The sequence below is a fragment of the Pezoporus flaviventris genome, unplaced genomic scaffold (assembly GCF_033815535.1).
Source record: "Pezoporus flaviventris isolate CSIRO_AGI_PZ_B2104156 unplaced genomic scaffold, CSIRO_AGI_Pfla_v1 ptg000010l, whole genome shotgun sequence".
NCBI classification, from domain to species: Eukaryota; Metazoa; Chordata; class Aves; order Psittaciformes; family Psittacidae; genus Pezoporus; species Pezoporus flaviventris.
This window is the reverse complement of record NW_026892558.1, coordinates 4974149-4987923: the sequence shown is the minus strand read 5'-3', so window position 1 is coordinate 4987923 and position 13775 is coordinate 4974149. Positions and strand designations below refer to the sequence as shown.

The 13775-nt window shown below is 41.2% G+C and overlaps 1 long non-coding RNA gene across 1 annotated transcript in view; it reads left to right on the top strand.

Annotated features, from left to right (window-relative positions):
- Positions 1-13775, top strand: part of LOC133267888 (uncharacterized) — a 41554-nt gene that overhangs the window by 13992 nt on the left and 13787 nt on the right. Inside the window, exon 2 of the long non-coding RNA XR_009742908.1 lies at positions 1039-1188. This is a non-coding gene — a long non-coding RNA (uncharacterized LOC133267888). The remainder of the gene's footprint in view (positions 1-1038; positions 1189-13775) is intronic.

The following is a 13775-nucleotide window of genomic DNA, read 5'->3' as shown; positions in this document are numbered from 1 at the left end:
CAACTGCTATAACTCTTGAACAGTGCTGAGTGAAGCTAACCACTAGTGTCCTTTTGCTCAATGGATGGCATTTAAGGTTTTGGGGCAGATTTCTCTCTCTTTTTCCACACTTTAAGCAACAGTAATTATGATGATCATCGTCATAATAAGCATAATAATACATTTTCTGCAATTCGGCATTGTACCATTTTACATATACTATTTGAAGGCACTCCCATTAACTTCCAATAAGATCAGAGTAAGAAAAAATGCAAATATTGGTACAAATGACCCCCTCTAATTGCTCTCTGTGCTCCACCATGCTTCCCCAGACCTACTTTTCATGTTAGAGTTATCAGGCTCTTTCATCTACTTCCTGTGCTGGGCAGTGGCATATTTGCAACACAGTTTCCTTCTGGCACTCTTTTCTCCCTCGTTAGCTCCTGGAGGTTCCTGTAATTGTCAGAGACGCAATTTGTGGAGGTTTTCTGATGTCAAGTTAAAGCAGTGTCTTCAAGGTTAGAAGTGATTTTGGGCTGTAGCATGAGAGGTAAAAATGCTTGTTTCCCCTGATCTGTTCTGTTTAATTAAAGATTCCTGGGAGATGTGTCCATGTTATCACTCTACATTTAAAGGCTAGGAAGGAAAGGGTGCCTTAGTCTTAGAAAAAGACACTGACTCCTGGTCTCCATATGGAATACACCAGAGGAAAGGTTGTTAGTGATCGCTAGTTGCTCCACAGGACGGGAAGGCAGATGATTAAAGTCTGAAAGCATGACAATCCTAACATTTACATTTTAATGTGTACAGATGAGGCCACCTGAGGCTGTAACTAACAGTATGACCTAATGGTGGAATAGGGAAACATGGAAGTCTTGTAATATATCATGAAGTCCCCATGACTCCAAAGCTAGGAAAACAGAAGAGCCTGCTGTTTCCATGCGAGGAATTTCACACTATCTGTAGGCAGAAAAGTTTTTATCCCCCCTTACAATAGAAAGCATACGTATATTACGCTTTTAAAAAAGAAATTATTTTCTCTTCTTGCTTTTTTGTCAGGCAGTGTGGTCTTAAATCACTGCTGGAAAGGCATAGAATTACTGTAGGAGGATCATATGCAATGACAACGCTTTAGGCTTTTTCTGCTTCTCCGTGATATTCTTCAGTTTGAGGAAGATGCAATGAAAGACTGCAGCATCCCCTGTTCTGGTAAGCTTTGTATTTGTTTTTTGTTGGTTTTGGGCTGTTTGGGGCTTTTTTTTTCTCTGTAAAGAAAGCTGATATAGACTCATGCATTGCTAAGAAAACTCATGGCCTTTCTCTTACTCCAGGGAGCAAACCCAGGACACTGAACCTCTGAGAAAGTGGTAGGAAGGAAGGAACTTTCGCAGTAGGGAAGTGAGTAAAATTACAAGTCCAGACATTCTAAATTTTACTGCCTGCTGTTTTACAGCTACTGGTGATTTTCTTTTGTTGTTGTTGTTGTTTGGATCACAAGCCTCATTATAAGCAAATTCCCCTTTCTGCTCCCTTTACGAGCTAAGTACCACCTATCAGCTTCATGGTGAGAAGACATTAAGTCACACCAGTGAGACCTGGGAGGAGAACAAAGCTGCCTAATAAAACAAAATTACTGCTCAACTGTTTCATTTCTCAGGCTTTTTGGCTGTCTCGATGCAAACTGAATGCTTCAGTAGGCTACGTGGCATTACCCATGTTCAGGTAAATGATAGAAGGGGACTTTTACCATTAGATTGCCTCATGCTTAGATGGCAAAGGCCTGAGATCTGAAGTTTGCCCTCCACAAGTAACATTTGGATATTTTTTGTCTGGAAATGCTTCAATCAAGTCTGCTCCTAAATTTATTAAGTGGTGGAAAAGGAGATGAATTAAAAAAATAAGACAGTAAGTAATGCTGCACTACTCTCCATTCAGAAGTTTGGTTAGCCTTCTCCTTAGAGAACATAGAATCATAGAATCGTTAGGGCTGGAAAGGACCTTAAGATCACCTAGCTCCAACCCCCCTGCCATGGGCAGGGACACCTTACGCTAAATCATATCACCCAAGACCTCGTCCAACCTGGTCTTGAACACTGCCAGGGATGGAGCATTCACAACATCCCTGGGCAACCTGTTCCAGTGCCTCACCACCCTAACAGGAAATAATTTCCTTCTTACATCCAATCGAAACTTCCCCTGTTTAAGTTTTAACCCATTACCCCTTGTCCTATCACTATGGTCCCTAATGAAGAGTCCATCTCCAGTATCCCTATAGGCCCCCTTCAGATACTGGAAGGCTGCTATGAGGTCTCCACGCAGCCTTCTCTTCCCCAGGCTGAACAGCCCCAACTTCCTCAGCCTGTCTTCATACAGGAAGTGCTCCAGTCCCGTGATCATCCTTGTGGCATTTCTCTGGACTTGTTCCAACAGTTCCATGTCCTTTTTATGTTGAGGACACCAGAACTGCACACAATACTCCAGGTGAGGTCTCACAAGAGCAGAGTAGAGGGGCAGGATCACCTCCTTCGACCTGTTGGTCGTGCTCCTTTTGATGCAGCCCAGGATACGGTTGGCTTTTTGGGCTGTGAGCGCACACTGAAGCCGGTTCATGTTCATTTTCTCATCAACCAGCACCCCAAGTCCTTCTCCTCAGGGCTGCTCTGAATCTCTTCTCTGCCCAACCTGTAGCTGTGCCTGGGATTGCTCCAACCCAGGTGTAGGACCTTGCACTTGGCATGGTTAAACTTCATGAGGTTGGCATCAGCCCACCTCACAAGCGTGTCAAGGTCCCTCTGGATGGCATTCCTTCCCTCCAGCGTACCAACTGAACCACACAGCTTGGTGTCATTGGTAAACTTGCTGAGGGCACACTCAATCCCACTGTCCATGCCAGCAATGAGGATGTTAAACAAGGCCGGTCCCAACACTGAACCCTGAGGGACACCACTCGTTACTGGTCTCCAGCCGGACATTGAGCCATTGACCACAACTCTTTGTGTGCGGCCATCTAGCCAGTTCCTTATCCACTGAGTTCCATCCATCAAATTGATGTCTCTCCAATTCAGAGACAAGGATGTCGTGTGGGGCAGTGTTGAATGCTTTGTGCAAGTCCAGGTAGATGACATCAACTGCTCTACCCCTGTCCATCAGTTCTGTAGCCCCATCATAGAAGGCCACCAAATTGGTCAGGCAGGATTTCCCCTTAGTGAAGCCATGCTGGCTGTCACCAAGCACCTTGTTGATTTTCCTCTGCCTTAGCATGCCTTCCAGGAGAATTTGCTCCAAGATTTTGCCAGGCACAGAGGTGAGACTGACTGGTCTGTAATTCCCCAGGTCATCTGTTTTCCCCTTCTTGAAAATGGGGGTTATATTTCCCTTTTTCCAGTCATCGGGAACTTCACCTGACTGCCATGATTTTTCAAATATGATGGCCAGCGGCTTAGCAACTTCATTTGCCAGCTCCTTCAGGACCCATGGATGGATCTCATCAGCACCCATGGACTTGTGCACATTCAGATTTTTAAGATGGTCCTCTCCTTCAGTGGGCGCAAGGTCTTCATTCTCACAGTCCCTGCATCTGCCTTCCAAGACTTGGGTGGTGCTGTCAGAGCCTTTGCCAGTGAAGACTGAGGCAAAGAAGTCATTCAAAACCTCAGCCTTCTCCAAATCCTGCGTAGCCAGTTCTCCTGAGAGCTTCCTGAGGGGGCCTACATTCTCCCTAGTCTGTTTTTTATTTGCTATGTACCTGTAGAATCCCTTCCTGTTATCTTTAATACCTCTAGCTAAGTTTAATTCTAACTTGGCCTTAGCGTTCCTAACCTGGTCCCTAGCTTCTCGGACAACATCCCTGTACTCTTCCCATGCCACCTGTCCTTGCTTCCACTTATTATAAGCCTCTTTTTTTCATTTGTGTTTTCCTCAGGAGCTCCTTATCCATCCAAGGAGGTCTCCTGGCCCTCCTGCTGCACTTCCTTCTGGTTGGGATGCAACACTCCCGAGCTTGTAGTAGGTGATCCTTGAATATCAACCAACAGTCTTGGGCCCTTCTGCCCTCTAGGGCTGTATCCCATGGAACCTTCTGAAGCAGGTTCCTGAAGAGGCCAAAGTCTGCTCTTTTGAAGTCCAGGGCAGTGAGTTTGCTGCATGCTCTTCTCACTGTCCTGAGGATCTCAGATTCCACCATCTCATGATCGCTGCATCCAAGGCTGCCCTGGAGAGTCACATTTCCAACGAGTCATTCCCTGCTGGTGAGCATGAGGTCAAGCATGGCACCTCTCCTTGTCGGCTCCTCTATTACTTGCAGAAGTAAGTTGGCTTCTACACAATCGAGGAACCTCCTGGATTGCTTCTGCCAGGCCGTACCATCCTTCCAACAGATGTCAGGGTGGCTGAAGTCACCCATGAGAACAAGGGTCTGTGAGCGTGAGGCTTTACCTATCTGTCTATAGAGTGCTTCATCAGCAGGTTCTCCTTGATCAGGTGGTCTGTAACAGATCCCCACAGTAATGTCTCCCATAGCTATATTCCCTTTAACCCTGACCCACAAACTCTCTGTGGACTGCTCACCTGTCCCCAGACAGAGTTGTATACTCTCCTGCCTGCCCCTAACGTAAAGGGCAACTCTCCCTCCCCACCTGCCAGGCCTGTCTTTCCTAAAGAGCCTGTAACCTTCCATTCCAACACTCCAGTCATAGGAGCCATCCCAACATGTTTCTGTGATGCCTATTATATCATATCCCCATAGACGTGCCCACATCTCTAATTCCTCTTGTTTGTTCCCCATGCTGCAGGAGTTTGTATAGCGGCATCTGAGCCTAGCTCCAACTGAAGCCGGCTCATTGGCTGGAGCAGCTGGGGTATCTATACATTGCTCCAGGCATTTATTATAAGTCCCACTGGTGGATTTTGGCTTTTGTGATTTTGTAGCACTGAGAATAAAGTATGGAAATTGTGTTTCCACAATATTTTAAATATAAAGACCATGCAGGTAAGTAATCAGGGAGTTCTTTAACCCAGAAACAAAACCAAAAACCCAACAAAAGAAACTACAGGTTTTGGATGTCTTACTTGAAACATTATCAGGTATCTTTTTTTTTTTTTTAATATTGGATGTCCCTGCCTGCATTCTGATACAGTCAAAGCCTTAATAGCTACAGGAAAAACTAAAAAGCCAGATTAACAGTTTATAGATACAGAAAATTATAATCATTTGTTTTAACCCTCTTGTACTAACAGGGACTATAGACATCCCCTGAATTAACTCCCGTGTAAATTATAATTTAATTTTTAGTGAGAAAAATCATATAATCCCAGAATTGTTAGAGCTGAAACTTATCTTTAAAGACCATCTACTTCCAACCCCCTGCCATGGGCAGGGACCTCTTCCACTAGAGCAGATTGCTCCAAGCCCCATCCAACCTCGCCTTGAACACTGCCATGGATGGGGCAGCCACAGCTTCTCTCGTGTCCTGGGTTCATCAGTAACAGTCATTTTTCTCCTTCTTAGTAGCTGGTGCAGCATTGTGTTTTGACTTCCAGCCTGGGAACAGCGCTGATAACACGACTGTTTTTAGTTGTTGCTCAGTAATGTTTACTCTGACCAAGGACTTTCTGAGTCTCGTGCTCTGCCAAGGAGGAGGGGAAGCAGAGACAGGACACCTGACCCAGGCTAGCCGAAGAGGTATTCCATACCACAACACATCATGCCCACGATAAAAACTGGGGGCAGTTACCCAGAAGGGTTAGATCACTGCTCAGGTCTGGCTGGGTATCAGTCAACAGATGGTGAGCAGTTGTATTCTCTTCCCTTCTTATTTCCATTATTATTATTATTGGTGATAGCACTAGTGGTTTGTGTTACACCTTACTTACTGACTGTTCCTATCCCAACCTGTGTGAGTTACATTCTTTTGATTCTCCTCCCCATCCCTCTGGGAGCAGGGGGAGGAAAATAGGGAAGTGAGCGAGTGGCTGCATGGTTCTGGGTTGCTGGCTGGGCTTAAACCACGACATCTGGGGATCCTGTGCCAACGTCTCAACACCCTCACAGGGAATAATTTCTGCCTAAGAGCTCATCTCAGTCTACCCTCTGGCAGGTTAACGCCATTTCCCCTTGTCCTGTCCCTACATCCCTTGGCCAAAGCCCTTGATCAGGTTTCCTGTAGCCCCTTTAGGCACTGGAGCTGCTCTAAAGTCTTCCATTAAGGAGCCTTCTCTTTTCCAGGCTGAACCAGCCCAGCTCTCTCAGCCTGGCTTCAGAGCAGAGCTGCTCCAGCCCTCGCAGCATCTCTGTGGCCTCCTCTGGAGTCGCTACAACAGCTCTAGGTCCCTCCTGTGCTATTGCCCCAGAGCTGGATCAGGACTGCAGGGGGTTCTCCCCAGAGCACAGCAGAGGGGCAGGATCCCCTTCCTCAACCTGCTGCTCACACTCTGGGGATGCAGCCCAGCATATGGGGGGGTTCTAGGCTGCAAGCACACACTGCTGGTCTATGTTGAGCTCCTTGTCAATCAGCACTCACAAGTCCTTCCCCTCAGGGCTGCTCTCAATCCATTCACTGTCTAGCCTGTGTTTGTGCTTGGTATTGCCCTGACCCAGGTGCACCACCTTGCACTTGGCCTGATTGAACTTCATGAGGTTCACATGGGAGCTTCAAGTATGTCAAGGTCCCTCTGGATCTCATCCCTTCTCTCCAGCATGTCAACCACCCCACACAGCTTTGTGTTGCAAGCAAGCTTGCTGAAAGCGCACTCAATCCAACTGCATATGTCATTGGCAAAGATGTTGAACAGGATCGGTCCCAGCAGCAGCCCCTGTGAGATACCACCCATTTGTGATCCCTACTTGGGCATCGAGCCGTTAACTGCAACTCTTTGAGTGCAACCATCCAGCCGATTCTTTATCCTCCTGGTGGTCCACCCATGAAATCCATGCCTAGCCTGTTAATATGAAACAAAACCACTTTCTGTCTCCATTAAAACTATTGCTGATGGGATCTAAGGAACTAAATCACCATGCAAGTGAGGCTAGCAGTAGCAAAGGTCAATACTTTTGCTTTTACTAATATAAAGATGCTTCATTCCTTGCACAGAATACACAGTACCATATCTAAGAAAAAAGAAAGAGTTCAATTTCTTAAAACAGGCCATAGGGCTGGTAATTCACCCTCAGAGATTTTACAAATAGAAGCACAGAAAGAAACCTTGTTATTGTATTTAACATTAGATTTGAACGAAGTTGAACTAACTGGGTATCTGTCACTGAGAAGATTAATTGATTTCCTATGGGGAATATGTTAGATCTCATTTGTTTGGGCTTCAGTAAAACATTTTTTATGGTGCACATAGGAAAAGCCAGTGGTATTTGAGAAGAAAGGATGAATATGATAATTGCATTATGAATAAGGAGCTGGCTACCTAGGCATCCATTAGCTTTTTGAAAACCGAACTGCATTACTGGAGAAGAGTTACTAATGGTGTTTCTCCAAGACCAATCAGGACAGGGATTGCTGTGGATTTTTATTTTTATAAATGACTTTGGTATAAAATAAGTCAAATTAACAATATATGACTAAGTTTAGTTAAATAGAGGTAAATATATTGTGCAATTATTTTCTAGTAACAGAGAAGTGTAACCTATAGAAATCTTTTTTTAAGAGTAAAATTACTTTTGCAATAAGCACTAATTAATGTGTTAATAAGAATTCATTCCCTAAGGAAATTGTTTAATAAAGTTCCTGCTGATCTTAAATTTAACTTTTATCACCTCTGGATCAGGGTCATGAAAACTGTACTTTAAGATATACCAGGAAGGGGAGAAAGGTTCATGTAAAAGGACAATGATAAGCTGAAAATAAATAATAATAAATAACATATTTAGGCTGAAAATGAAAATGTTTCTAGGAAGAAAACCAGTGAGATTCAGGACACGGTTGTTCATTTTAGGATCAAAGAACAGAAGATAATCCCATTTAAGAGAGGGCTGGATTATAAAAAGGATTATATGAGATAGCTGCTGAAAAACTGATTTATAACAATCCTTTCTTCTCTCTCATTATTCTTAACGCTTCTGTGTCTTGCAATTACTAAATTCTAAAATGTGTCTAAAGAAGCCTATTTCTCGAAGACTTTTACTCACTGATTTACACCACAAGAGCTTCCCCATAGCAACCAACCTGCTTCAGCCACTGCTGGAAATGAATGTCCATGAACCCAACCGATGGCTGATGGGCTCTGTACTCTTTCACTGTGTGCTGGTCAGCACAAGCCATCAGCTTTGGGTACTTTTAGTGAAGGCAAGAAAAAGACTCATGTTAGAAAGGTTTAGTGGCTCTGCGTGAGTTTTGCTCTCAAGTTAAGGTAAGTTTACTGCCTCTGAAACATGGTTTAAGTACTCAGATGTTTGGCTTAAAACCCAACTTTAGCCTTGGAACTAATATATGTACTAATTATTACCTGCTTATTTCCTTATTGCTTTTTTGTGACAGCAATTCAAATCACTGTAGTCAAAATTATCTCAAATATAACAATTATGGATGTAATTATTACAACATGTATTTCAGAACTCAGCTTTATTTACAAAGGACGCAGCATTGATTAAAGCAGCTTGAATTATGCTAACTACAACACTGACCTCTCCTTACAAAACCGTCTGAGAAGCACAGTAATTTGAGTTCAAGGGAGAGGCAATATTACAAGGCGGCTAATGATAATCATGCTTAAGGTCACTGGCAACTAAAGTACTTACTGTACAGGAGCCTTCTGTCAGAGACAATTACAGTGAAGGGCCTTTGAATGGGGTCAAAACACAGAGTGTGTTTCTGTGACAGCTTTGTTCTTACAGTATTTATTCTCTTTCTAGTTTATCTGTAGCACAATATTAAATTTAGAGTGTCACGAGCCAAGTGGTTCATGCAAAACTAAATTGACAGAAAGCAATGATGTTGTAGTTAAACTACAGCCTTCCTACTAATGGGAATGCCTTGTTAGATCAAAAGCATCCCCCAGGATCCAGGAGGCAGTGCCAGTGGTCCTGTTCACATGGGTTATGAAAGCACTGTGGGAAGGTGCACTAAGCTGTTGGAAATGAAGAATATTCTTCTAGGGGGTTTGGGACTGGATGAGCTTTAAGGTCTCTTCCAACCCAAACCATTCTATGATCTATGATTCTATGATCACATTCTTTTGTAGCTGGCATTCTTTCCACAGCAGACATTCTTGAATTGCATCCTGCTTTTATTTGTTGCACATCTGTTTTATTGCATTTTACTTTTTGTTGAGAAGAAGAAAATAGGTACTTCATCTACTTTGCTGTATCTAAACTTCTGACAGCCCTCAATTTATTTAATCTTACCATAAAACTTGATGGTACTGTGAATATTTCAAGTAGAAAACTGTCATGCAATACATCAAGTAACTTGAGTGTTGTTTCATAAATTGCAGCAGTGTCCACTTTCCAACATTGTGGCTTGGGGACCTAACTGTGCTGCCATCCTGTCTTTCACAAGTACTGAACTTTGGAGATTATTGTTTATAATATTAGTTGTCTAGCAAATAGTATTCCATATTGCCTATGGAATACTAGTAGTTGTCTGTCAAGATATTGTTTGTCTGATAAATTCAAAAGCAGAGCCAGAAAAAGTGTTTTCATGGGAACGTCACTAGAAGGCAGCTTGTCTTTTTGTATTCTTACAGCAGCGTCTTTTGCAAACATCAGTCTTTCACATTTTCTTGAGAAAAAATAACTCACCTGGGTTCTACCCTCTGTAAGAATTAGTTAGAATTGAAAGGAAAGATTAAAAAGACAATCTATCAATCATCTTTTTGACAGCATTTCTCAATTAACATCTGGATTTACGGATTAAAAGCCCCTTAATATTTTAATGAAAAAATAAGGAAACACACAATAATGTTGATTCATCTTCAAATAAGTTTTGGATTAACCTGTTTGGATTAACCTTAAAAAAAAAAAAAAAAAAGTAGATTTTGTCAGGTATTTAAAAATGCTGTTATCTTAATTTTGTTAAGTGTTCTGTACAACCTAATGTAGTTTGGATTTTTTATGCTTGTATCACATTTATGTGCCAGGCTGTCTTAAGAAATAATGATTTTCATTATTTTACACTCTTAGAAAAGTGAGGAAAGCAACAGTAGATTAGAGATTGTGTTTCCTTGAGCACAGTACAGACTGAACTCTCAAGATGATGTGGGAGGACAGGAAACAACAAAACCATCATTTCCAGAATGCAGTGCAAAATCTGATTAAATTTGACACCTTCAGCCTTCAGACAGATCATTAGATGTTTATTTTAAATGTTTACTCCGTAAAACTGTATTTTTTCATCATGAATATTTTTAACAGAAAAACCAGCTTCATGAAAAGAATCGTTTTCCATCAAAAAAACATAGTGATAGGCATTTTGTCACAGAACCTTACATGAACACTTATTACTTTACAGCAAACGTTGATCCTCTTAAGCATATGGGTATGGTGGATTATTCTGCTTATTTCATTTTAAGTGACAGACAAGAAAAGCAAAATTTAAAACACATACATTACAGTGTGCATTAACCACAGACATATCAAAAGTCAAACACTCCCACTTTAGCAAATTCATGCAGTGCCAAGCAAAAAGATGGTGGTGGATTTTTTTCTAATGTACGTAAGTGCAAAAAAATCAGATAGATTTGCTGTTCCCTGGTGACTGAACATAATTTCTCTGTGTTTAAGTCCAAGTACTTCTTGTACTTCTTATACATTAACATGGGCCCATTTATGCAGTTTTGAACAGATAAAATAAATACACAAGGCCACAGGTTGGTTCTTCCATCAAGTGATCCATTTTCTTCTTCAACAGGGAAAAAAACAAGGGTGAAAAAGGAAAAGAGAAGGCAAAGAAAACCTGTTCGTGCTTGGTTGTAAAGGCTTAGCTGCAAGGGCAGAGCCATTTGAGTAGATTTCACTGCAAGGTTCCGGGCAGCTCTGGGATGCACACACAGCTACTGGCGTTTGGTTTCACCCTTAATGGTACCATCTCCTCGGCACTGACTGAGGGGCATTAAATATTCATGAGTTTCTTAAAGGCTTTGGGAAAGAAAGTGCTAGAAAGGAGCATTAGCATGCTGATCTTTTTACCATCCCGTGTCAGCAAGGGGATGTTAAATAATTAAGTCAATTTAAGTCATTTTTTGCACAGAAGGAGTTTAAGATTTGCAGCCCCCGTGTGCTGGGAAATGCTTCTTTTTCCACTACTGGTGCTTTTAGGCCTAGGAAAACAAAAAGCAGAATAAAAGAGCCAGGTTGATTCCCACTAAAAAAATACACTAAGGCACAGTTTGTTCTGTGCTGTAGCCCTTGTGTTAGATTAAGAGGGCGTTTTTATGGCTCCAGATGGAAATGTGACCCCATAAAAACCTCTCAGTACACAGTATGTTTTCTAACCTCTGCCTATGAAAAGGCTCCTGGAAAAATTCAACAAAAAATATAGTTTTGCTGACCCAAGTTTCCTTTTTCGAAATAAACACCCAATAATCTGTCTCAAGACTGGAGGTGGAAAATTCAGTAATATTTTTCATTGCATTCTGAAAATAGTAAGTTTATTGTTTCCTGACATCCTTTTTCCTTCTGGTGCTGCGCATCATAGAGTTGAGGCAGATGGCCCTCTTCAGCTGAACATTACTGAAGCTGAATCTCCAGGAGGGTACTTCACCTTGGGACATTTGAAACAGAACAAGGGTTATTTTTAACTGGCTCAAAATGGGCAAAGCATGCATATCTACCTTGTAAGAACACATTCTAAGGATGTTTACTCATATTCATACAGGCACACACACATAAAAATGTCAGAACTATGGGCTGTAAAACACCAAGTACTTTGGGGAATATATTTTCCAGTCTGTAATTTGGAGTCCAGAATGGAATCGAGCTAAAATATGCCAAAGATTGCCTTGAAATTGCTTTAAAAACTCAACTCACATGGAGATCTGGGATTAATTTCCATTTTTAATTAGTATTTAACTGTTTGTACAAACTGGGAACATTTCATATGAGAGAGTCAAAAACCTCTTTCTTCTGAAGTGCATATTTAGGTGTTGATACCACACTTCAGAAGGTTCAAGGCTTTGATCTGTAAAAAGCAGAAAAGAAATGCAAAATAGCTCTCTGACATGGCAGATGACGGTTCAGCTATTAGCTGTTACAGGTAGATTCAGGTCTTTCACCCTTATTTTTCATGGCAAATTTGACAGCTCTTGAAACAGTCCTGAGACAGACTGGGGGGGGGGGGAAATCACTGGATGGGAAATGCATTTCCACATAACTCTTCCAAACGGTGTTCTGTACTTCCTATCGCAGAGCAGAAAGCCTTTCAAGTAAATTAACACATTTTTTCTCAAATATATTTTTAATACTTGCTTTATTTATATCCAACTCATTAATTTCCACATATTGAGCTCAGAACACAACAGAAAACTTTACTTACAGGGACTGACTCTAACTTACACCAAGTGGAGGGAGAAAACAAAACCAAACAAAAAAGTCACTATAATAAAAGCAATGTTTGCTATAAAGAAATGAAATAAAATCCCCTTTTTAAGTAAGATTAAAGCCAATCAAAGCCAAGTTTGTGATGTGGCTACAGAATCAGTCTTTTTGAAGCCAGGCTTCTTGCTGGATAGATTGCTCTTATGGGTCATGTTTTAATGTTTTCTAAACATGGGATTATGTCTATACCAGCCACAGGAGCACAGGTGCATATTAATAGAGTCCCTTTTACATAGCCTATGATTTTTATGCAGCATTGTTTCCTTCAGCTTTCTTTTTTCATTAATATTTAAAGAGAAAATCACTTCATTATGTTATTCAGATTCCTGTGAGATCATTCCTAAAATATTTAAAGTGAGTAATGCCAGTATCCAGAAATAGTGATAAATATAACCTCAGTCCCCTGACCTCATAATGCCTGCAGGTGGGGAAATATACTGGAGGCATTTTAAAGATCTGCATGCCAGGCTGACCCCATTTTTTATACCAAGAAAGAGAGAGACACAAGGACAAAGCCATCAGAAGGTTGTCTGATGTATTCTCATGGCCACAGTGAAGGTCTTTACAATCTTTTTCTGAGAGAGCATCTGCTAAGAAAGAAATCCTCTTCATGACATTGGCCTACAAATATAATGTCTCTGTGCTTTGGTTTTGCATCAGAAGTTGGTGATAATAACTATATCATACTTAGGAAACGGGAATCTATTTATATTTTTTAGAACAAGAAGAAAACAAAAAACGTTTTTAGAAATTACCTGTTCTGGATTAACTTTGAAGAAATTTTGAAATACATCTTTTTATTCAGAAAAACTCCCTTTCCTACTTCTTACCTTGAAAAGAGAAGAAAGAAAACAAAGATAATATTTTATGTGCAATGGTGCTTTTTGGTGTTCACTTACTTGTCTTTCTCTCATGGGTTTTCACTGTAACTCTCTGTATATACCTTTTATTTGGTAATGGTGAAATCACAGGCATTAGAGTAAGAAATGAAAGTTTCAGAGATTTGTTACCATCCATACAAAAAACTCCAAAGTCATAGAGCAGAACTTGCTCCATTGAGTATGCAAATGCTCAAACTGTATCCTCACAAACTTCCTGGTGGGGAACATAGACCAACTCCTCACATCCTTTCTAGTCTCTATGAGAGGAAGACATGGTATCTGACTGTGGAAACTGTGTAGAGGACAAACAAATTACTAGCTTTAAAACTACCTTTACAAGCAAAAAACAAACAAAAAAAAATTAAATAATACATTTT